General features: G+C 49.9%; 1 protein-coding gene across 5 annotated transcripts in view; it reads right to left on the minus strand.

Annotated features, from left to right (window-relative positions):
- The window catches only part of PSD2 (pleckstrin and Sec7 domain containing 2), an 89,192-nt gene extending 67,718 nt beyond the window's left edge, over positions 1 to 21,474 (minus strand). Inside the window, exon 1 of one of the 5 annotated variants that reach the window (XM_029998021.2) lies at positions 21,337 to 21,474. The gene's annotated coding sequence lies outside the window, so the exon portion shown is untranslated. Of the gene's footprint in view, positions 1 to 1,981; positions 2,160 to 18,682; positions 18,749 to 21,336 lie in introns of those variants that run through there. The other 4 variants (XM_029998022.2, XM_029998025.2, XM_029998023.2 and 1 more) reach the window with 4 other exon arrangements.
- Between the last annotated feature and the right edge of the window lie 1,105 nt (positions 21,475 to 22,579).

Consider the following 22,579-nt stretch of genomic DNA (forward strand, 5'->3'; position numbering starts at 1 on the left):
TGGCTTCTAGCCTCGTGGATCCAAGGGGATCTCCAGGGAAAACCTCCCACTTCAACTCCACTTGTGCCTAACTTTTAGGGGGAAAGAAGAGACAAAATGAGAACCATCCATTTTGTGAATCAGCCATCTCTTCGACTTCCCCTCTGGGCTTGGCCACCCACTTTCAGACTTTATCCATTGTTCGCTTGGACTTGTACAGGAGAAATCACATTAAAGAAAATCCTAGCTGAATCACACACTTTGGAGCAGTTGCAATGGACAATTTGACAAGGGCATGGGGATTTAGCATATTTTTAATACAAAAATATCTAATGATAATAGGCTAGACTCCTGGCTGAAAACATTATCTACTGGCATGGGGGGAATTTAAGCCATAATACTAGCTACTATAATGTAGGCCTGGAACTCCATGCAAATATTACCCTCATCCAACAGCTACAAAGCTCTGTTTATCCTAGTAATTAATTCTCTCTTATGTTTAGTGATACAATTAGAGAAACACTGCCATTCTGATGGGCTTGTTTCCACCAGTGCCTTTTACTATATTTACATCCCCACAATAGGCTTGGTCTTACAGAAAAGGGTGAAATTGCATTTATGGAGACAATGCCACATGCATTCCCAAAGCATTTTATAGATGTAAAGTTAGGCTCCAAATTACACATTTATTGTGTGAGCACACAATGAGCTCAGATTAAATATTGACTAAAGCCAGCCTAACACCCAAAATAATGAAGATGAGCACAATAGTGTGATTTACTCCCAGCCACTAGAGAAATACACATCTGTAACATATAACATGCCCTTCCCACAGATATACTCTTTGTATTGTAGCTACCCTTAGGCAGGAAAATTTCATTCTCATCAATTATGGATTTTCTTTCCCAACTGCCGACACATTCATATTACCAGTTGCAAAGGAAACAAACATAATAACAAAACCCAAATGCCATTCCCCTGATACAGTGATGAGCAGGTGACTGGCTCCTTTTATCCTCAAAGTTGAGGCAGGAAAATGGAAGATAAACATGGCTAAAATCAGAGAATCCTTTCCTTTTGTCCCCTAAGATGTGGGAGCCAGCAGGGACGTGTGGGCATGGCAGGTATCTTTTTAGAAAGTACTCCCAGCCCTAGCTGTGCTCTGAAAACTATCTGTCCTTCTCACGCCTTCCTCCTCCCCAGACTTGCAGAAGAAATTCAGGGAGACACTGATGCTAATATAACAATTACGATAATAACACAGCGCTGAACGAGGACAACACACACCCTTCACAGCAGCTCGACCTCTAAATCCTCTAATATGGTACTCCTTCATTCAAGATTAAAAGAAATTGTAACCTAGCACAAACAAAAAGACACAGGAGGCAAAGCAGGATCTCACTCAGCAGTGAAGCCCCACTCCAGTCCAGATGCAGTCATATCACTTCAGCTTCTCTGTACCATCTCCATGACAACCATGTAATTTGGATGCAATAACCACTGCTGAATTGATCTTTAAATGTAGCCTTGTTATAAAACATAATACTGAACATGTCAGGCTCAGGATAAAGAAAAGTAGCCCCCTACCAATGAGGACTGTGATTTAAGAGCCCCCCTTTAATTTTCAGCTGCTAAACAGTCTTGCTATTGCAATAATTGCATGGATGAGTGGATTTTAAAATCAGTAACAGCAAACACCATTTGTGTGTGTGTGTGTGTGTGTACAGCATGCTGTAGTATAACATCTCAAATGAGACACCACACTGAGAGCTGGAAAAATGTGTCAATGTATATTCAGAGAATGGGCATCTTTCCACATGCACGCGCAAGCACACACACACACACACGTATCAGGGAGATTCAATCTCTAGCAACTGAAGCATACAGCTGATGCATCAAATAATCCTATTAAGAATAAAAAATGGTATAACTAAGTAAAATAGGATGGGGGATTAATGTACCGCATGACAATGAGAGCAGGGGAGCTCACATTTGCACTTACCCGAGCAATAAGCTGTTTATTTTTTGGTCCCTTCCCAAATGCAGCTCCCTTTTCTCTTCAACAATCCATGCAAATAATCTGCAGTCCCACCGACGGAGGAGTGGCCCCGTCCCTCCCCCTCCACCACCTTCCTAGACCTCCCTGTTATTGGCTTCCTTCTCCCTTCCCTCCTGCTCTCCCTCTCTCTTGCTGGCGATGGTTACACCTCCCAGCCTTCCCCCAAGGTGTCAAGAGGCTGCTGGGGATCCAGCAGGCAGAGTGGGAGGGGACGGGGAGAGGGGGAGGAGGCAGGGAGTGATGGTGAATGGACCCAGTGAGAGGATGGAATAAAGCCCTTGCTGGCGAAGCCCCTGGAGGAGCACACGGAGGAGCAGACCTGCCGCTTGGCTGGGAGGCTCTGCTCACGCTCAGGCTGTGCAGGAGCTGCGAACAATATCCCCAGGAGTGTGGGGGCTTGTCGCCCCACATGCACCTGCAAAGCGCTGGGGGACAGGTCTGCTTCCTGCCAGCAAATCGTCGCCCTTCAAGCTGAGACCGGCTTGAAGTTTTGGGTTCAAATCCTGCCAAATACTCACGCCGTCTTTAACAACTGATGCCCTTCCATACACAGACGCACAGCACTGGAAATGCCTCAAGGACCCGCCCTGGTGCAGACCCCAGCACTGCAGGTCGGCTTGCTCCATGCCTCTGGACACTCCCACCTGCTGCAGCCCCCCCCTCATCGCATCCCACCCCACCCCATCCCACGGCCGAAGAGCCCTGCTGGTCTTCAGCAGCAGTGCTGCCCATGTGCCTGCCTACCAAGCGTGCTCCAGAGCCACCCCCACCACGGCAGGCTGGACCATGCGCCTGCTCACCATCACTGGGACCTTCTTTGGCAAGGCTGACACATCTTCCTCCTGACAGCTCTTGCATGCAAAGGCAGTGGTTTTGTCTACAGGCTAATACAGGCATCTGGCTCACCGAGATGGCTGGAGATGCAGTGTGGTGTGGAGAGGCATAGGGACGCAACACTTTTCCTGCTTTAGGGGCCCCTTACTTTACTTGCAGAGCCAGTGCTGTAGGGAAAACACTGCCTCTGGCCATTTGGTGGCTGTAATGCAGAGGGGGTTTCTATGGGGGTACAGGTGAGAGGTGGTGGGTGCTCTCTGGTTCAAGTTGCCCAGCTGGAGCACAAGCCTGTGGTCCCTCAGCCTGAGCTGGCTGGGGCAGTGGCCAGCTACCAGGATCCTTCACCTGGAGCTGGCACACACCTTTGCACTGGGATCGCCCATGTCTTGGCGACCCAGGACGCTCGCCCATCTGCTTGACCGCTTCAAAGGGACGTGTGATGCCTGCCTGCCCTCAGCCCTGTGCCTCACGCTGCCCAGAACACCACATGCATGCACTGTCCTCCCTTCTAACAGCTCACAGGGGACCAAGGGCTCCCTCAGCAGCATGCAGAGAGAGCAGCCCCAGGGTGGACCTTTAGGCCGACAAAGAAGGGTTTGGTGTCTGCCCAGATGCATGTTCCAATACAGCTGATGGCTTCCTGATTCCCTGGAGAAAACCTCTCCCTACACCTCTGTGCCTCTTGGAAAGCTTGCTCCAGAGGATGCACACTGCTGAATGAGTGGACAAATCTCCAACATCCCAAATTAAAAATATCATTACAATATATAGCGATACATCCAAACACCAACGCACAGCCATTAGATGAAATAATGTCCTGGAGCAGCTCAGCAGAACTCGGCTGTATATTCTTCCAGAAGGGATACCCCACAGCACAGCACACAGGGTTGTTTGCCAGGGATAGTATCGGTAATGAACCATGTAATGAGCCACCCTGCAGCTACACTCAGGAGTTATCCAACAAACGCCAGTGTGAATGAAGGTTACTGCGCTGAAGAGCCACATGAAATGGATCTTGTGGCCACAGACAAGGGCAGTAAGCAGCCAGACAAAACTAGGTGTGGGACTGTTAACCTCCCTCAGGGTTCCTTCATCCAAGAGACAGGATTCACTTTACACCATCACAAAAGTCTGTCCTGCTCCTCTCTCTGATCAATTCAAATGTATTTGTAACCAACCAATTATCCGGTTAGGGTGCTTTAACAAAAAAAAAAAAAAAATTAAGAAAAAAAAAGCACAATCAATATTCATCAGTCTATTGTAATGGTCAGGTCTGAAGGCAAGTAACAAAATCCAATTTGTGCACAGCCAGTCCTAGGAAGTCACATTTTACAGCATGAAAAAATGAGGTTCTAGTTTCTAAGAATACATCCACTAGTGGGGCTCCAAATAACTGGGTTATCAATCATTCTGCTTCTGGGAATGAGCGGAACAACAGCTGGATTCAGGGAGAAACCTCCTCTCATCCCTTGAGCAGCATGGTGTGCTTGTCCTTATCATTTATGAGACACTCCTAACACTAACAGAGTACTAAGATTTTTCCTGGATTGCCAGTAGATCTGTGTTAGATGCCTTGCGTATGTCCTAACTTTTTTTTTAATTAAGAAAACTCCTAAACTACAGCAATTTTGGACATGCTGTTCAACTGCCTGGATGTGTACGTGAACACGCAGATGCCATTTGCCACCTGTGATACGAGTTCTCTGGGGAAGTGGGAGCAACCTAGGGTGAGGCCACCTTCCTTCCACACCAACAGCAGGGAAGCCATCCCTCAAGCCCCAAACAAATGAAAGCATACGTCTGGGAGCCTTCCAGGCAGCAGGGAACAGCAGGCACCAGAACTAAACACTGCAGACCACACAACAGGCATGAAAGTTAACCAGCTACACTATACAGACCATGCAAACACTCCAGCTAGGCTGATAGGAGAGGCAGACACCTGGAAAAAGATGGGAGTTTGTGGTCCTGAGATTGTTCATGGTCACATACCCCCATGGGATCCACTAATAAATCTGAGCTCCAAGGCTGCTCCAAGGCTGGCGGCTCTGCAGCCCTGGCTCTGCTCCCCCTTCACTCTGAGTGGAGAAGCCAAGATGACTTACCCTACAACCCCAAAGGGTTTATTGACTTCACCTGACAATTTTAAAAGTGTCTTAATCGCAGCTTAATGCCTAGGTTTGAAATGCTGCATCCCTGTTACAAGTAGTTTTCTAACCATGCCCTGCTCACGGTACTTAGTGTGGCACACAAGGACCCTCCTGGGTGCTGCTCAGCCTTCTTCTTATTTTTTCCTATGAAAACATCGCAAGTGTTGTCATGTACCCAGGAATGATTTTGCTTCCATGTCCTTCCACAGCTGTTTTTCTCAGGAAATGCCTTGGATTTCCCAGCTGGGACTCACTAACTTTCAGTACAAGTCACTTTGATGGAAGCCAGAATTAGGAGAAAGTTCTACGAGGACTTTGCTGCATGCTCTTTGCAGGTAGTGTGAGTAGGGGGATGTGGAAGGGAATAACAGCCCTCTGAAGAAGGGTCAATCCTTGTGAGCCTTTGTCTACATTTCTCTTGACACTTAAAATCAGCTCTTTGTTCTGGATAATGGCTCTCCTGAAAAGTCTACCCTGGAGCTGTTTGAGCAGACTACTAAAATGTGGAAATGGTGGTTCATATCAGGGGCACTAGAGCTGGTGGGGAGATGTCTCCTCATGGCTATTCTGGGGGCTGGGAGAGCTGAGATTTGTTAGCCTCACCCTGGGTGGCTGGATGACAGGCAGAAATGATGCTTTAAAAATAATCATGGGAAAAAGGGTGCATGCAAAGAGCTCCTTTATAGCTCTGAGGCAGAAGGGCTGCTAACAGGTTTGTAAGTCTGGGAAGATGGAAAGGGGAGAGGGAATAGGAGAGAGTCTTTCAGAAGAGGGTCCCGGGAAAGCATATGCTTTTGTGTGTGTGCGTGTGTGTGCACGTGCATCAGTGCATGTGAGTGCATGCACCTGGAGAGACCCCACGGAGTGCAACACTTTGCTGGATTGGGACTGAAGACTTGGACACTGAACATGAGACCCACAGCTGGTTCCTCTTCTCCAGTCCCATCGGTTCTTGCTCCACAATGGCTTGTTCTGGAGTGGCTCATGCTTGGTGTGGGGTCACAGAGCCACTGGGGGACCACGTTGCCATGATGGGTCAGGAGATGGTGGAAGGGAGAAGTTATGAAGAGGGAATTGCCAGGAGCCTCTGCTTTAACAGCCAGCTGAAAACTCTTTGGCCTGAGAGGTTTGGAAAGCCCAGATAAAATGTGTCCTTCAGTAAAGAAGCTGCCACTTATGTACAGGAAAAAGCACCTTCATCCCAGGAGAAAGCCTCCCAGCCTGTAGGTGATAGTGTTTATGGCAGGTACTGCCAGATCCAGAGGCCATGGCCCACACTCACAGCCGGTCCTGCAGGAGGATGAGGAGGGCAACAAAGTGACCTTGGAGATAAGATGTGGTCAGAAAGTCCACACCCAGAATTTCTTCATCAAAACGGGCTCTTGTCTGAGTTATAGGCATACAGGGGAAGACAGCCAAGCACTGAACTACACCAACCACCTCACCCTGAGACAAACTGTCCAGCAGTTAATTAACTCATGAGGGAAATTACTCCAATCCCAGTCCCAGGACTTGCACCTAAACACCATGTCTGGCGTCACCCTGCAGCCATTGGCTTTTCTTACATGACAAAGCCCAGCTACTGCAAGCATTTTCCCCTAGGAAAAATTTTTTCCCATAGGCTGTGACCAGTTCTCCTCATAACCTCCTCCTGGATATACATTCAAGTGGAACTTGTTTAGTGGCTCCAGAGGAGTCTGGTTTTCTACACCATAGTTCATTCTTAGAGCTCCTCGATAACTTTCTGGGTGCTGGGCCAGGACTCAGACTTGAGTACCAGCCTGGCCAGTGCCCAACACAGCCACCATGATGTCCAGTGCCCTCTGCAAGTCCTGAGACAACACTGTGCACAGCACGAATCTCCTGTGCAAGGATTAGTCACCTCTCTCGTGCGTGCAAAAGAAATCTTGATGTGCTCTGGAGATTTTTGATCCCTTGCCCAGTGTAGGTATTTCTGCCTGGGAAATCCCAGCCTGGAATATGGGAGACATCACTCCTGGCATTTCAGGTTTTGGCAGAAGGCAAGATTGATGCTGCTGGATGATCACTCTGTTCATTCTCTATCTTCCTGCATGTCAACTTTCAGATGAGTCACTGTCCTCCAAAACACCATCTTCCCTCTGCTCGTGGGGGTTCCTGAGTGTATGAATTTGCATTTGTCTTCCTGAGAGCCCATCGTTGACATAAAGTCAGCTCCCCAAGCATACCCAACCATTCTTAGCATCTGACTTGTCCTAATTTCTCTAACTTTTAGTGTATGAAAACTGTATCCTCAGCAACTGATCTGAGCAAACTCTGGGAGGTCCAGCAGGGAGTCTGCTGTTCTGGCTACAAGAGGTTGGCAGCATCTCTTCCAATTTTATTATATTCTACTGCAATGAGTCCCCCTCTCTGCCATTCATCATCTCACCTAAACAAACGTCATCCTATTTTGTCTGACTAACTTGAGGTGCAAATACACCTTTCCCCAACGCCCCAGGTACCAATATACATGAAGTATCAACACCCTAAATGGATTTCTCAGCCATGTCTTATGAAACTGTTCAACATAGTTTTTCTAGTCCTAGATATGTACAGACATTTGAGTTTACCAGTTATCATTTAATATGCTGCCTGATTACTACTGGAGCAAGAAGCTTTCCATCATCTCTGTAAGATATGAACCCATCAGACTCTCTTTCTCCAGAGCTATGAATCTTTGGCTGGACACTTCTTTTTTTTTTGCAGTATCAGAGCAGACTCTTTTATCACCTTCATCTAAAACCAACAAGCAGCATTTATTTTCTTCCTGACATATATGCATATAAATACACGTACAGGCACACTCTTTTATAGTCCTTAACGCTAGTAAACATAATTTTCATTGACTGCTCTTTCAAATTAGCCTTCCAGGTCTCTGCATTACATAACAGTTAATTCACAGCTTTTGTTACTAAATCCCTTCTTTCTCTATTTGGTTTTTGTCTTACTGTTATTATTTTTGCTTTTCTCTTCCTTAACAATGATAGATTCTTAGCTAAGAATATCTTTGATGACTGCAAAATTGTGTGCATGCTGTGGAGGAGACAGCACCTATCAAAGTTTTCTTAAACAACCCCCATTTATAACACACATTATTTTGTCTCATTTTTTCCTTCAAACATTTCTTGCTTGTAATTGTTCTCAACTTAGGAAAATTGACCCCTTTAAAGTGCCTTGCATATGTATTATCAATTTAGGATTACATTCTCCTCGTAACAAATGCAATTAGGTTGTTTAAGCAACCATTAATTCTGAGTTCAGTAATCAATTCACTTTTATCTGTCGGATTGAGGTCTGATACAGAATTACACCAAATTCACTGCAATACTTTTGGTAACAGAAAATTATCATCCATCATTTTTAGAAACATTGGGGCTGTGTTATTGGCAGCAGCATGAGTCCTTCAGCATCTATCCCTGAGGCTGAAAAGCTGTTCTGGGAACATGGATTTTCTTTCACTTTGTTATGAAGCTGTTTAGGGAAGCTATTTGTCCAGCCCCCTAGTTCAATCAACTTGAACCTGAATGGAAGAGCAACCCTTGGCTATGTATTAGGACAAGCATGTGGACGGTGTCACAGGAAAGACTGACGATTTGGAGGCAAAAAAGGCTACGGCTCTGTTAGCAAATCCCCTCCCTTTACCCAAGGGAAAGCAACTTCCAGAGGTGACCAGAGCTCCTCCGCTGTTGTCTGGGGGTATCCCTAAGGTGCTGCTTCACCCGAGTGCCATCCCAGGGAGGCAAAGCTCTGCTGCATCTCCAGCAAGCTCTGCACAGTGGCACCTCCCCAGCTCACCAGGATCTCCAGCGTTGTCACCACCAGCTGGATGGGGGATGTGACAGGCAGAGCATGGCTTTCTCCTGACACCACTTGGCTCTTGGATTCCTACGAAGGTCTCATCTCCAGCTCTCTGTCCTGCCTGGTGACTAGAGTGTCTTGTGATTCAGGCCTGTGTCAGTGTGTCTCAGTACCACCTAGGATGTCCTATTTATTTTTGGAAATGAGAATTTCTGATGTCCGTTTATTGCCCAGGCACATGGCATTGATGTATGGGACAACTGCAATCTCCTTTCTACCCGCTTCTCCTCATTTCAAGCTCAGATGGCTGTAAGGGTGCTGCCGATAACTTTGTTCATACACTTACACAGAGTTTATCATTTGCTGTGATGGCCAAATCTAACTCATGGTTCAGAGGAGTCACCTTCCTTCTTTAACCAAAGGCTTTTGCCAGGTCCACCTCTGCTAGGGGCTTCTGCCAGCCCCGGCACCCTGAACACTGCGTTTGTCTTCAGAGCATCGTCACAGCCCGTCACTGCAGACTCTGCATCCTGCCTCATAGACGAAAGAGTCCCCCTGAGCAGGCAGTCTACCCAGAGACAGATACACTCCGACTGGATCATCTGGACTTGCTGTGAGCTGCCCAGGGCTCAGCGCTGACTGCTGGGCACCCGGGACCACAATGCAGGGAGGAAGCTGGGGAGCAGCAGCTGCAAAGAGATGTAATTTATGCGTCCTCACATCAGTCAGGTTGTGTAGGCTCCTGATATCTCTGGGAGGTTTTCTCTTGCCAAACTGCAGCAATTCCACCTCACCCTGCCTGGGCCCTCGCTCTTTTTGAGATGCCTCACACGCTGGGCTGAAAACCCTGGACACAGCATGGAAGCGGACATTTGAAGAGGGATTTGCTCAGAGCTTATACTTGTTTGGGGCTTGGACACAGCCTAAAGTTGTGTGGAGGGCACAAGGAGTAATTTTGCTGCCCGTGGGCAGGTTCTGGAGCACTGACGTGAAGGTGCAGAGAGCAGAGGAAGTAGAATTTGCTGTTACCTGAAACAATCCAAGACATGGTAAGAGAGGATGCTTCAGCCATGGGAAGAGAGCCCTGGCCCTGGCTCTTCCAGGTCAAGAACTGCTCAGCCTGTAGGATTCAGTATAGTGGCCAAGGATGGTCAAAAACTCTGGCCAAGGTAAGCTACACTGTCTGTGTACGGGGGGAGTATTGCCTCTCTAACCGTAGATGTTGGCCCAGTCATCTACCCTCACCTTTAAGGCACATTGTCAGTCTGGATCCAACCTAGAGGTCACAGCCAGGTGGTCTGGCTCTGATTTTTCAAGGAGTTGGGATAGGGGAAGGGGGATTAAAGACAAATTTTGGAATGATAAATCTGATTTACATTATATTGTCTATAAATGTAAGTTTTCAGATGAGGGAAAGGGACATTTAAATAATCTGATGTTTCGTTTAAGCTCAAGAGTTAGGGCCTGGCTGGGAGATATGGGGAACAGAAGTACAGAGGGCATGGAGCTCCCACATCTGGGAAGGTGTTGGGTTGAAGTGAGACATTTAGCAATGATGAGGCTTGCACCTACACAAACTACTGTGAGGAGGATCCCAGCATCTTCTCTGCTCTGAGTGTTCCTGGGTTGCTAAAGTGGATTCAATAAGAGGGACATTTGGGGATGCTGATGGAGACATGACACAGATGCCAATGAATTACCATTAGCTATGTGTGCCCTTAGGACTATTGTAGCTGTAGCATTTAATCTTGTTGAAATGGCCACTGGAACTGGGACAGGGAGCACAAAACTGCGCGGCTGAAGCCTTTACAGACACCTAACATCACTGCAGCTAATGGCACTGAAAGGGGCAAAGAACACATTCTTCAGTGGCTGGACTGAGAAACTAAACCAAAACTACTTCTGATAAAGCAATTAGTTATAGCCCAATGTTTCATCTCTTTTGAGCTAGGAGTCAGGGGAAGATAGTGATCTTCTGCAGGTAAGGAGATGGAGAGCAGTTAAACAATTTCAGAAAAAAATCAATTTCAGTAAACTATCAGAACAAGACCATTCGCAATGAAGAACTATAATTGTAACCTTTACAATGTGATTTTTTCCCTGTGTGAAACTCCCGCAGGAAGCTGTGAGCTAGTTGAGCTACCAAAATATGTTTCATTTGCAAAAGAAATGGGGTTTTTTATTTTATTTTTTTATTCATTTCACTTCCAGACATTTTGCTTACGTTCTAGAAGAGGTGAATTTCTGTAAGGCATCAGGAAGGGACAATTCACTATATGGGGATTGGGAAGGAAGCTGAGATAGGTCTGGAAAGGCTGTTACTGTCCCTCATGCATTAACACATCTGCTGTTGCCATCACTGACGGCATCAAGGGCACAGCCATAACCAAGCTTCCTTTCTTCATCCTTCCAGCCACTTATAGATAATCTCACCAGGGCTCATGTTTTTCAAAAATCTCGATCACAGGACACGTTCCCATAGAGTTGGCATCCCTGGGGCTACTCCACACCATGAGCATGTGTCTGTAGCACAGAGGATGGGAACCGTGTTTTCAACGGGAGAGTTTATCATTCCTCAGCCACAGGTCGGTATGGGACTGAGATGCAGTTAAGTAGTTCCCCAGCCTGCACTACCTTTTAACTCAATTTCCATTTCCTAAACCACTGCTGACGTCTGTCTAAATAATCATTACCTCCAAAACCACGCTGGGTGTTAGTTTTTGCTGAGCATTGTGCAGAAGATTTGGAGCTTTTGAAAGGATGCTGAGCTTAAGAAGCTGCCGCTCCAAGCGGCTCTGGGTGTTTGTCACATTTCACCGGCTTTTTTTCCCAGTGCACACACAAACACACACAAACACACACCCTACGTGCACACACGCTCTTCTTTCATGTGAGTTGCCTAAGTGAATACTTGCCATCAGATCTTCCAAGCCACAGCATATTTTTAATCAGTCAGACAATTCAATCATTCATTTCAGACCTGCTCTGCGCAGCTGTCATTTTCAAGCATCAAAGCTTCTCTGTCAAAAACAACGCAGGCTGGAGGTTCATTCAAGCATCGCTATTTCAAAGTCCTGGGTGGGGAGCGGAGGGAGTGCAGAGGAAAAGAACTAACGGGATGGATTAAATGAACTTATTATAAATACTTCTGAAGCTACCAGCCAACCATCCTCAGCAGAGAACAATGGCATGGCACAAGGGCGACTCAGGCATCTGCAGGATTTGTAAGGCATTTGCAAATCTCACTCTTAAATTGCAGAGTGGGGAGAAGGGGGGATGTGTCAGATGAAGCTTCCTGCCTGAGATACTCAAAGCCACCGAATGGGATTTGGATGTCTGGTTCTCATTAAAATTAATGGGAATTGGGTGCCCAGACCTACAGGCAGCTTTCAAAAGCTTCGTCTCCATTTATAATTAATGTTCCCAACAGAGTGACTAAATATTTATACAATAGGTCATGTTGTATGCAAAATAGAAGAGGTGCCTGTTGGTAGATCAGGGACCAAGAGAAGGAGAATCTGATGGGGTGTCAGGTTCAATCCACATTGTCCCTTGTTTAAAGCTCTTCTACTTGCAAATCTCCAGCAGTTCCCACTAGATGAGCAGCTCGGGTGGTAGCTCCAGCAACAATTATATTCTCAGGGTACAATACAGCAAATTAAAATGGCAGCTTTACAGCTTTCCTGGGTTCTTCTCCTCTCCCTCCCCACAGCTCTGACTTCCTTCACCAACTCACTTCACCTCTGCAAATCTCAATTTCCACTATGAAAAAAACACAGTATCACTGTAGGAGGAATGCAGCGGAGCTTAATCCATGAACACTGCTCTGCCTTGGTCAAAGATACTATAGATGGCAGACATCAAGTAAAAGATTGACACTAATCTGCCTCCAGGCATTAGCAAAGCCGTGGCTGGATCTGTACCGCTGCATTTGCTCCATAGCGATGGAGTAATTCAGTGTACAAAGCTGGTGGGTTGAACCCTGAGAGCATCTGGGGGGTCTATGATCTGGGGGTGAAAGCCTGGCACTCCTGCAGGGGAAGTCCAAAGCAACCAAGTCCTGTCCTGGTTTGCCTGTCCCCCAGAGGAAACTCTTCCTCAGCTGGGCCATGCCTTAAACCCTGCCCCAGCTGACCCACTGAGAGGGTGTCCACGGAAGCTTGGGCCTTGTGTACTGGGTAGCCTTGGGTCCCCACCCAGAAGAGCTCCTGAGCTTGGCTTAAGACAGACACTTGGGGCGGGCTTGATGATCGCACTGCTTTACAATGCTTTAATGGAGGAGATTCAACTCCTTGAACCTTTGAAAATTTGCCTTTTAATTTTTTCTTCCATGTCTCATCCAAAGCCACCAGATGGAGAAGCTCTGATGACTCAGGGAATATGGAGACCCCTGCAGTCTCCTCCCGTGCTTTGGCATCTCAAGGTTTATCAAGCGCAGATGTACGTATTGAGTGGTACCTCAGAGCTCATCTGGGATTCCTCTGTAGGTCCCCAGCTTCTAGTATGCAGGTTGTAGCTCCAGCTTCACTAAAAGGACGCAAAGCTCAGTCAAAAGACAAGTAGTCTGGTCTTGTGTCTGTGGTCAAACACTCTCTGTTATAAAGGCATGCCTTATACTCCTAGCCTCTAGCTTCTAGTCACCTTGCTCTTCTTCTCTACTACACTAGAAATCACCAGTAGCTAATGTTTCCCTTCCATGTGACCTTGGATGCATTACACAGATCTTTCTTTGGTTCTCCTGGCCATCCTGATCATATTTCACAGCATAACATGGGCTATGGTTAGTGTCAAGGCTGGCTTAGCACAGTACACAAAGCTGTATGCGGTCACTCAAAAGATGAAACTGAACATGAACTACAACCACATCACCTGAAACCCACAGCCCATCGGGCAGTGCAAAGGGGAAAGAAGGCATCATTCCTCTCTAACACCATGGCCAGTCTGCTTGGCATGGGACATTTGCTGTTCCATGGCTTTGTTCCTAATTAAAACAATCGGCTTTGCAAGACAAAAATTCAAATTCAAGGCTTAGAGCTGTTGTCCCCAGACAAGATGTCAGGAGAGCATCAAGGACACATAAAGAATAAAACAGCTTCATTTTCCTTGTGAATATCTGTCTGCTTATTTTTTAATTAAACAACAGCTGGGTGTAGACTTGTGAAACAGCAGAAGGATCCTAAGACAGAGGAGATTAGGCGATCTACATAATGCAAGGATGTAAACCCTTTCCATCACTGCCAGAGCAGCAGCTGATGCTGGCAGAATCCGCTCCATCACTGAACTCATCATTACAACAAGCTTCTGCAAAGGGCCTCTTAGATTTGGAGCATTTAATCCCAGAATCCATTATGTACCCCAAATCACAGTCAACTTCCCATTTTGTAAAAGAGATAGGGGTCATGGGCAAGGATTTTAGTAGCAGGTTGGAGAAGCCTCTGTTGGCAGCGACCTACATAAGAACTGGTCCTATCTTCAGGCATGAGCATGGACTAGGCCACCTCTCAAAGCTCCTGCCAGCCCTGCAGCTCTATCACTTGTTGAGATACATGTAGGTGAAAGTCTGAAAGTCTGTGTTTTCTTATCACATAGACTCAGGGACAAAGCAAGCTTCCCCATCCAGAGGTCCGTCAGGGCTTGGCCATGGAGGGAGGGCTGTGAACCCTGGGAGAACGTCTTGGCCTTGCTGGCAAGCAGCCAAGCCTGCACCCCTCTGACGTGTGCGGTTAAGAAGAAAAGACTGGGACCAAGGGCTCGCACTGCTCAGCCCCAGTAATGCCCCTTCTCAGACCCTGAGCCACTGACCCAACCATCATCCGAAGCCACAGAGGCAATCCCCCTTGCCGCTCAGCATAGCCATGCCAGGCACCCGTGCTGGGAACACAACCGTGCTCCCAAAGAGAGCCGTGCAGGCTGCTGCCCTGTCAAACTGCCCTAGATTGGAGTGAATAAGCTCCTTTCTAAAGGAAGATAATTGCTCTATTTTAAAACTAAGTGGTTCAAGGAGAAAAACGCAGGCAAGAGGGCCTGATGCTCTGAGCTTGGGGTGGGAAACAGGAGGTGTGCGGGGCAGAGCAACTGCACAGCTGCTTTGCTGGATGGTCAAAGTGCTGGATGAAAAACATGAGTCAGGCTGCTACTGTGTCCTCAGCCCAGCCAAATTGGTGCTGCTGGAGAGAGCAGAGACTTTGGCAGGAGAAGTGGGTGCCCCTCCTCGGGGTACTGAGCTGTGAGGCTGGGCACCCTTAAAAGCCAGAGGGAAAAAGCTCCTGGTGGAACAAAGAGCCTCTGTCTCCTCTCGTCTGTGCCCCCTCCACTCGCAAGTTCAGGTTTTGTGGCCATAAAGGAGGTCCACAGAGCACTTTGGGTCAGCCCGTTAGGCCAGCGCCACTCCACAGGCTGGTCCGAGAGCTGGCGTTGTAAAGCTCAGCCAAGCAGAGGAACTGCCCCCACCACAGGGACAGCTCGGAAGGAAGCTTCTCTGGGGAAAATAGTTGCTGCTTCGGCAAACCGTCTCCCAGAGTGAAGACCAACAAACTAGAGCAGACAACAACAGAGTCATTAATAAGGCCAAGCCTGGCATCTTCCTGGATGCCCCCACCACTGTGATCAGTGATTTCACCAAACAAGCACAGAAGAGGCCTCTTCAGCAGAGTTTTGTCTTTGCTGCTTAAAATTCAATAGCTCCACTTTCCAAGCGGGCAGGAAAGAAACAGTTTTTGTACGTTAACGGCCCGCCCCCCTCATCCCCATTTGTATGGAGGAAGCTCTCTGGTTTGAACTTGGCAGACGTGCCTCTGGCCTGCAGGGGAAGGACACCAAGAGGCTTGAAGGATGTGTCAGCTGCTTCCTAGCCCTGCTGGACCGGCACTGGTCCTGGCAGAGACGGGTCCGGTTTGAACGTCCCTCGGCTGGAGCTCAGAGAGACGTATTCAGTGCTCCAGCAGCCTGGGTCCCACCACGGATGCCTGTGAACAGCTCCCAGCTTCCCCCAAGGTGGGCACCCTTGCCGATTCTCCCCGTGTCCCTTCCTCTCGGGCTCAGGGGCAGAGTCATGTCATTGGCAGGATCTGTTGAAGGATTGGCCTCATACATCCACACAAAGAGAAAACATGCACATGGTGAGCAAAGCTGCAGCTTGCCTTCGGGCAGCATCTCAAGACGATGATGTAAAATCTGTTTTGGGGGGATCCTGTGACCTGGAAACAATGGTGGAAGCACTCAGCTGACCTCTTATACAGGAGCTGAATACTATTTATGTAAAATTTTGCTTTAAAACCAAGGCTGGCCGCCCTGTCTCATGAGAGCTATTAGCTGTCATTTTAGGTCAGAGTTAAGGTTACTAAGAACATAAATGACACATTTTCTCTCACAGACAGCTGAGACTCCTCTTTTGCACAATGAGCACCCAGAATGAGCGGGAGGATGCAGCAAGTGCCCTGCAAAGCTTTTTTCACCTTAAAATAGTTTTGCAGTTGACGAATCCTTAGCTGTAACTTAGCACACATGTCTGGAAGAAAGAAGTCCTTGGGCCTTGCTTGTGTAACCCCACCTCATGCCCGTGACTTCCATCTCAGCTGCCAACCTGCAACAACCCTGTTGGGCTGGCCAAGCTGTAGAGACCCAGCTTCTCTCCGAGAGACCTAGGGTCATTCCCCTGGGATGGTCACCTCCATCGGTTTAATACACTGCAGTCTGCCAGAGGCAGAGCCAACTGCTCCCTCTGCACTGGATCATTGATGAACCGGGCACAGACAAGCAGCAAAAAAGGTTAGGGGCTGAAGCACTGGGGCCAGAGAAGTACACATCATTCACACAGATAAGATGTCCTTCTGGAGAGCTGGCAGCAGCAAGGGCAGCAGAGAACAGTCAGAACAAGGGGAGCGTTTGCTATCTCTGACCCCTGAGCACGCTCCTGGCAGTACGGCTTCAGAGGGAGGAATGAAACGTAGGAACAAGCAACCTGGTCTGGGCATAGACATTGCATTCAGCGAGGGACGTGCCTGCCTTGCACAGATATGAGGGACCTTCTGCCTTCAAATCCTTTCTGACAGCCACCCCACTCCCTCCCCCTGGTCTGCAGCCCCTCCATCCAGCTCTCCCACTACAGCAATTTACCACGTGAGCCTTATCTTAGCCACACGTAATCTCAGTCCTTTGTCTCTCAGGACGGGGCTTAAAGAACTCCCCAAAGTTAACGAAGCAGGTCCATCCCCTCATTAACTCACGGGGCCTGTCTCCTTTGATTAGGTTGTGCTGACTCTGCTCACACTCACACTTGCTGCTCTAGATGCAGGGACACTGGGGCATTTCCAGCTGGGACACAGACAAAAGGAGGAGATAGCAGAGCCTTGGTTACCACCGGAGCAATTCAGGACAAATAATTAGAGGCTTTCATGGCTAATTGGATCTGTACTGTCAATCCAGGACAGGAGATGCCTTAACCCACACTGCCTGCCTGAGATTGCTAAGCAGGCCATAAATAAACTGCTGCACTGGTCCAAAGCTCACCGGCCTTCAGCTTCCACCCTGCGTGCTCCCTCCCAGCACTGCTACAGCACAGCCTACCTGGCGGGGGAGTCCAGCTCCCTTGCCTTTTTCCGTGACCACAGCCTTGCAGCCATGCAGCCACGCCAGGACACTTGGAGTCCACCTCAGGTAGCTCAGAGACCCTTCAGGCATGCAGACCTCAGCATGTCACGGCTAGCTTGAACAAGAAGCTACTGTTTTCAAACTAAAGTCAAAGGGTAAACGAACCAGTGGTTAGGAAGAGCCAGTGTCAGAGATCAGTATTAGCAGGGGCTGGCAAGCCAAAGACAAAGTATTTTCAGAGGAAGGCTTGTGAGTTGGAAGTTGGTTCCTGCAGTACCTAAACCTACTTTTTGTTTTCAGTTACAGGACAAGGCTCTAGTCCCATCCCCATCTCACTCTCAGCCCTGAAAGTCCTTTCCTTCTGTGCTCAGACATCTCTTCCAGATCCTGGGAGTGCTGGAGCTTGAAGACAAGCCATGCAAACAAGAACAACCACCTTCACATGACTGCCAGCCAGTGCAAGGACATCCAGACCCTTAAAGCAAGCTGGAAGCGTGACCCTTCCCTCTGAGGGCCTTCAGCATTTAATGATCTTTAAGGAGGCAGGCTCAAAACCGTGCACTGGGCCCCCGAGCCCGCACCCTCTGCAAGGCTGATTGCTATCCAAGGTCCCAAGTGCTTCCCCCAGGAAACAGAGCAAAGGAAAACGGCTTGTACTGCTTGCAACCACAACCTGCAGAATTTCTACCTCTGCCACAGGAAAGCCAGGCACAGGTTGTGTAGAAAGGCAAAGTCACAACAAAGGACAGTCCAACACTCTGGGCCAGGCAAAAATAGATTAACCTACTTGAAAGTAGGACGACATCGCTAAAGAGTAGGACATCTGGTCACCACAGCAGGAGGAGCAAATACAGAGGAGGCATCTTGTCCATGGACATGTCTAATCTGATGGGAGACAGCTAAAGCACAGACGTGTAGTATGTTCAGGCAAGCAGCTGGGACAAGCGGTCCCTGATCAAAGCAGAGTGGCTTTCCTTCTTTCTCAGATGGCTGCTAGACTTGCTGCCGACAATCAGTCTACCTGCCTACCAGAAGCAATATCCTGCCCCCAGGAGCCTGTGGAATATGCGTGCCCAAACCTAACAGCTGATGCCTTCTACCTGACCTGCTAAACCCAGGGTTTTGCAAGAAATGATCACCAAGAGAGAAAACGTAAGAAGATTCCCGATGTGCCTGAACAAGTTTAATGCTTGTGAGCTGCTTCAAGGCTCCCTGCTGCCGAGGCCATCCCCTCCGCTGGCTTGAGCCCACCTACCTCTGCTCAACTCCTTGCACCTCAGCGCCTTTCCCCCAGACAGATTTTCAGCCCACTAGCAGAGCACTGTTCGGAGAGGACATGATAAAGAAGTGATTAAGGATCACTACTGAGCTTGTATTAGCATCTTCAAAAGCTCAGCAGCCCACCAGCCAGCCAGCAGGCTGCAGCTAAGCCAGGCATGATGGGTCTTTCAAAATGAAACAAGAAAGCAAATGCTGCAGATAGCATGCTCATCAAAGGAGCCTCACTGCTGTTTGCAGAGAGGAGTTAATGCCATGCCACTGACTGGCTGCTCCAGGGCCGAGTTTCCTACCCAGCCTTGGCAGGACAGGCAGTTTTCTTGGCTTAGGACCCTGTGCTGGAACGGAAACCCAGAGCACCAGGTCTCAGGACACCATTCAAAATCCTGTTCCTTGTTGCTGCTCTCAAAGGATGCAGCAGGAAACCATCCAGGTCCTTTTGCAGAAAGCTTTAAGCCCCTCCAGAGAAAGGTCTCCCTGCCGGGTGTGGTTTGTTTTCTTAAACTCACACTTGCAAAAAGCAGTCTGGGGCAGCCGTGAACTTAGGTGTGAACCACGGCAGGCCCCTCAACAGACCCTAGACTGAGGTGAGTGGTTTCTAGTCTAACCTGACAACCGAGCCCACCCTGAGAAAAGCCATCAAGACCGTTTTGCAAGTATGCCCACGTCAGCTTCCTTTTAACCTCAAAATTATCAGTCACCCACAATGGCCTTTTAACTGCCTTGCATTGAATTCAGCTGCTCAGCCACTCACTCTGGGCTAGGGGAGTTTGCACACCAGCCTAGGACGAAGCCGAGAGGTGGAGAAAGGTTTCTCTAGTCTTTGCTAGGGCTGTTACAGTGGCTGCTTGCTAGCACTTGTCTTCAAGAGAGGACAAGGCTTTTGGGGCAGAAGGAGTCATTATCTTTATGGATCAGGCAGGGCAGATTCCGGCAGCAGTAAAGCAGGAAGGTGGCCTGCCCGCCCTGTGCTGGAACAGTCATCATGGTCCTTCCCTGGGGACAGCAGTCCAGGATGGTGAGCGGTGCTGCTGGACGGGGAAAGCCCAGGGGTGACAGGAAACACTGGGACAGAAGAGACCACCATCTCCAGTGCAGGGCTCCCTGAGTCCCATTTGTGGTGCCAGCAACGGTGATGGGACAATGCCTTTGACCTCACAACAGTGAAATTCGGTTTGCCAACAGCAGGGTGCAGGCTGAAGCCGGCTTTGAGCTGCAGAAGCTGACTGTGGGTGCACAAGCTGTCTGTTCAAGGCTATCCCATCACACACCACCTCTGCCAGCCCAGGCAACAACCCCAGAACTGCTTCCTCCCTCACACAACCCAGAAACCATTTCTCCCCTTTTCCTGCTGGACTGATGCCAATTTTTGCCAGGCAGAAAGAACCAGAAGTACTCACTTTGGGACAATGATGTTTTTTACTCTAGAGTGTCTTTCGTCCTGCGCAAAGGCACTTCTAACTAAGGAATCATCTCAAATCCACAAACAAGAACTTAGTTCTGAAGATGTGATAAACATTTTCCTTTATTTTAATTTTAAAAAAAGATATTTCAGAAAAGCAACCTAATTTATCAGATATTCTCATACCCTTAAACCTGCCCTCTATCTCCCCCAAAGTATGTCAACAAAGAGGTGAAAGCAGACACACTCAGCTCTAATCAACAGGCAAGGTCTGCTTTCTTCCTACCAGCACTACCCAGAGAGACTGACAATGAACTTGAGGCTGAAGATATTTAATAGCACAAGAAGACTGCTCCTCATAGCAAGAGCTTCCCGTCCCACAGAGGCAGCACCCCATGTCTGCAACTTTGCCAAGAGGCTACTAACTTTGCATGCCAAGAAAGGCCTGAAACCTTCACGGTGCAATTCTTGTCCATCAGACCAAGATGACCTGCAAGTCAGCTTGAATGGGGTTGTCCAAGTCACGCCTTTTTAATTCTGCTTCTCAGCCTTCCCTCTATGTCAGGGAATTACAGCAAACCCAGTGCCTCTCGCCCACGTCCGAGCAAAGGAATGCTGCTTAGAGCCTGGCAGGTATGCTGCTTCTCTGGCTCATGTCTTACACATCACTGGGTGGTGGTTGAAAGGGTGTTTCTGCCACCCAGTTGAGCCTGCTCCGTTACACAGAAGAAAGCTGGAGAGGAAGAGCTGGACAAGGAAGCAGCTGGCCAGGAACCTGAGAGCAGAAAAATCCTTGCAGCAAACCCTCTGCCAGGCCTCAAATCCTCCACAACCCGTACACCAAGTCCTTCCCTGAACAGCCTGAGAAGCGTCGCAGCCCTTTGACACCACTCGAGCACAACCTTAATCCCCCAGTACTCCTTCCCGGAGGCTCTCGGGGAAGGACAGCCTTCTAACCCGGTGCGTGTCACTTCACGCAACACCACTTCTAAAAGGGTGCTGATCCCGGGGCTGGTCGCACCAGCTTGGGGCTCTGCCCGGCTTGCGGAGAGGCGTGCGTGCAACGTCCTATCCTGCACCCCGCTGCTGATACGGGGGATAACACCGGCCCGCGAACACCTTCATCCCTCCGGCACGGAGGCTGAGGGCTGGACCACCCCTTCCCGAGCCCACCGCTCACCCCGAGGGGCCGCGCCCGCTCCCACTCCTGGACGTGCTCCCCGCCCTACCTCCGCGCTCCGCCAGCCTCCGCTTCTGCGTCTCCTCCGCGCCGGCCTCCGGCTCCCGGGACAGGCGTGCGGCCATGGGGAAGCCGCTCCGCTCCGCTCGCTGCATCCCCCCGGGACCGGGCTCGGGACCGGGCGCAGCGCGGGCTCCGGCCGCCAGGGGGCGGCAAAGGGCGCGGCGGCGGCGGCCGCCGCCGCCGCGCCCTTTGCCGCCCCCTGGCGGCCGGAGCCCGCGCTGCGCCCGGCTCAACGTTGCGGGGGGGGGGGGAAGCGAGGAGTGGGCGAGCCGTGGGGCAGGAGGGTGCAGAGAGCTGGTTGCGGGGGGGGGGGGGGGGGGACACAAGCTACGGAGGTGTGGGCAGGGCGTGGGGGGCTTCCCCCCGCCCCCTGCAGTCACCACAGAACCTGTGCTCGGGAGGTGGGAGTAGGACGCTGCGTGGGGAGCCCCCCCCCGAAAGGGAGCAGGTCCCGGCTCCGCAGATGTTTTCTCACCGGGGTGGGGGTGTTGGGAAGGAGCCACCGGTTTCCAGCTCGTTACCTGCGCTGGCAGCACCGGCGCCCACCCCGCCACCGGGTCCTACGCTGGGGGTGTGCCCACGGGGAGCCCCCTCCACCCCGGGGCACGGCCGGAGCGCTGGTCCCCCCAGCCTGCCTGAACCCGTGCTCATCCCCACCACGGCTCTCTTGGGGCAGGAGCCGTCTGAGCAGCTTCTCAGGGCCTCGTTAGCGGTGGAGGAGCGAGCGGTGGCAGAAGACAGGTGGTGGGATTTTTGCAGGCCCCTGGTGCGGACAGGGGCTGCGGAGAGCTCTGCAATGGGCCAGAGCACAGGGCAGGGGCACAGGGCTGCGGTGCCCCACGTTGGTGCTCAGCGTCCTGTGCGCCTCGTCCACTTCCCAAGGACACAGGAGAGAGGAGGTGGCGTGTACGGGGGGGGGGGGGGACGACACACACGCAGTCCCCTCCCTTCCAGGCAGCATCTGCCCTCTGCCCTGTGCACGAAGCCCCCATGGACCAATGGACCAGATGTGTGCTCAGCATCTACCTTCTGGGCTGGAGCGTTGCTAAGAGACGGGATCCCCCGGGAGGCTGCGGTGCCAGCGGCTGAGCCCGGCAGATCGGCAGGAGGGGATGCAGCCGCCCAGGAACCTCTGGATGAGGGAAGGCCTATGTGGGAGATCACACAAAAGGCTGCAGCAGAGCACCGTGAGAGACAGCCCCACGTCTCACAGGGAAACCTCTAAAGTA

Source organism: Aquila chrysaetos, chromosome 22 (genome assembly GCF_900496995.4).
Source record: "Aquila chrysaetos chrysaetos chromosome 22, bAquChr1.4, whole genome shotgun sequence".
NCBI classification, from domain to species: Eukaryota; Metazoa; Chordata; class Aves; order Accipitriformes; family Accipitridae; genus Aquila; species Aquila chrysaetos.